Genomic DNA, 2,953 nt, shown 5'->3' on the forward strand with positions numbered 1-2,953 from the left:
CTGGAGACCTGTCCAGGTGTCCCCGTGATGGACTGGAGACCTGTCCAGGGTGTCCCCGTGATGGACTGGAGACCTGTCCAGGGTGTCCCCACCTCTCACACAGTGATGGCTGGATGGGTACCAGTGACCCCCCACGACCCAGCAAGGAATGATGGGTGGCTGGTTTTGGAGGAGTGGACATACATGAATGTGGAAGTGTCAAATATTTTCTCAAACTAAGCCAACAGGTTTTGGTGGTGTTGTTGTTGTTGTTGTTGTTGTTGTTGTTGTTGTTGTTGTTGTTGTTTTCTCAGTTATCTCCCCATGTTTGGCTCCTGTGTGGACAGTATCTTCTGGACTCTGGGTGGATTTCCAGCACTGTCTTTCAGTGTTGTCCTGCGAGCTCAGAGATTTCTGCACGTTCATGAACATGTTCAAAGTGTTTTTATGAGTCTGACTTTATTCAGCTCTTTTCAGACACACACAGATCCAGCCTCTCAGACAGGACCGTCCTCTTACTGACCTGTTGACTAATAACTCATGTGTTGCCAAACGCTCCTCGTTTTTTATTTGCACCATTTACTTTGTCAGCCTTTTGTTGCGCCTGCCTCATCTGTTTCAGAATTGGGGTGAACATATTTTTGTGACTCAAAAAGAGTCGAGCTTTAGTGAAGTGACCGACACTGTGCTGGTCTCAGTAATGTGAACTGTAAAGAAGAGAAGTGGACCAGTAGCAGCAGTGACTGCATCCCAGGAGTGCACATCATGACTCGGACTAGAAGTCCAGCCCAGAATAACATCACATAATGTCAATGGGGGGAGTGATGGTGCAGAGGTTAGAGAAAGTGGGCCTGTAATTGGAAGGTTGTCGATTCGATTCCCTGTACCAACAGCATCAAAATGTGGGTGGGAAAGCTGAAACACCCACACTTGCCTCCACCCTCATTTGCCCCACTCTGGGTCCTTGAACAAGGCCCTTAAAACCCCCCCCCCCACCCCATCTGCTCCCCAAAACAGGTCTGTTTTGAAAATGAGTCCTCGTGATTCAATGAGACTACCTGTATAAATAAAGGGTAAATGGAAAAACAAACATGCAGCGCTTCCATCCATCCATTTTCTTCCGCTTATCCGGGGTCGGGTCGCGGGGGTAGCAGCTTAAGTAGGGAGGCCCAGACTTCCCTTTCCCCAGCCACTTGGGCCAGCTCCTCCCGGGGAATCCCGAGGCGTTCCCAGGCCAGCTGAGAAACATAGTCCCTCCAGCGTGTCCTGGGTCTTCCTCTGGGCCTTCTCCTGAGTGGGTTCTTTCGGTCACAACCCAAAGCTCATGACCATAGATGAGGGTAGGAACGTAGATCGATCAGTAAATTGAGAGCTTCGCCTTTTGACTCAGCTCTCTCTTCACCACGACAGACCTGTACAGCGCCCGCTTCACTGCAGACGCTGCACCTATCCGCCTATCGATCTCACGCTCCATTTTTCCCTCATTCGTGAACAAGACCCCAAGATACTTGAACTCCTCCACTTGGGGCAGGACCTCCTCCCCGACCCAGAGAGGGCACTCTACCCTTTTCCGGCTCAAGACCATGGCCTCGGATTTGGAGGAACTGATCTACATCCCGGCCGCGTCACACTCTGCTGTGAACCGCTTCAGTGAAAGCTGTAGATCACGACCTGATGAAGCCAATAAGACCACATCATCTGCAAAAGCAGAGACGCAATCCTAAGGTCACCAAAACAGATCCCCTCAACACCTTGGCTGCGCCTAGAAATTCTGTCCATAAAAGTTATGAACAGAATCTGTGCTTATTGGTTCTCAAACTCTGCCTGAATGAAGACTGCACTTATATACAGCTCCTTTCTATCTGATCAAGACACAAAGCTCTTTACAACAATCTGTGCCTCATTTACTCGTTCATACACTCTAGAGCTCTACAAAGAACAATCAGAGATTCTTCACAGTCATACACTGAAGGGACACACTTCAGAGGCAATGAGGGGTTCAGTGTCTTGCCCAGGGACACTTCAGCATGTGACTGCTGGTGGAATCGAACCCCCAACTCTCTGATTGGAGGACGACTGCTCTGACCACTCGGTCACAGCCGCCCGACAAAAGATGGGATTTGAGCAAATATTTAAAAGTCTCTAGTCTTAGCAGTCTTTAAATGATCAGGTGAACTGTTCCACCGTTTCAAACACCCGATCACGTCTGTGTTTCACTTCTGATCTATGAACATCTCAGATGTTGGTTGACCAGAGTGCACGTACCGGAGTTTAAATCTGAAAGAGATCAAATAAATATAATGGGGCCAGACCTTTTAAAACTTTAACGATGATTTAACAGTTTAGTGACGAACGGGTTCTCTTCACAAAGGTGAAACATCACATCATGTTTTCATATCTTTGTGAAGAGAAATCGTCCATCATTAAACAGGAGCGGAGGTCTCCGTGTCCACACGTCCCCCTCTTACAACGCTGTTATTGCTAGTATCACTCAGCCTCCTGTGAATAGCAAACAGCCATCGGCACTAACGATCGGGCGTTAGTCTGATGGTCCTTTATCATGTGAACAGCTGGTTCTGGCTGTCAGCAACTGGATGATCCACCATGTGAAGGTGTTATTTATAAGACTGAGTTTGTTGTGGCTCCTCGGACTGATGAAGTCTTTTGGATAAAAGACAAGAAGAATCCGTCCAGAGGACCTGACTTTTGTTAGATTCACGTATTAGTACCTGTTCAAAGAGGAGCAGCTGCTGTGAGAGCTGCACAGAAGATTTATCCAAACCAGCATGCCAAGTGTTACAGTAGTCCAACTGAGAGGTAATAAAAGCATGGATCACCTTTTCAAGGTGTTTCGTGGGGAGATCAGAGTTTTCAGAGCATCAAAACAACATGCAGACATGGTAGTGGTAGTGCAGTGGTTTGGGGCAGTGCTGCTGCTTCAGGACCTGGAAGATTTGCTGTAACTGATGGGATC

General features: G+C 48.0%; 1 protein-coding gene across 1 annotated transcript in view; it reads left to right on the top strand.

The window, feature by feature from the left end:
* Nucleotides 1–2,953, top strand: part of LOC119428014 (ankyrin repeat and SOCS box protein 13-like) — a 13,611-nt gene that overhangs the window by 458 nt on the left and 10,200 nt on the right. The gene's annotated exons all lie outside the window — the stretch shown is intronic.

This window comes from Nematolebias whitei, chromosome 22 (assembly GCF_014905685.2).
Source record: "Nematolebias whitei isolate Nwh7 chromosome 22, NemWhi1, whole genome shotgun sequence".
NCBI lineage: Eukaryota > Metazoa > Chordata > Actinopteri > Cyprinodontiformes > Rivulidae > Nematolebias > Nematolebias whitei.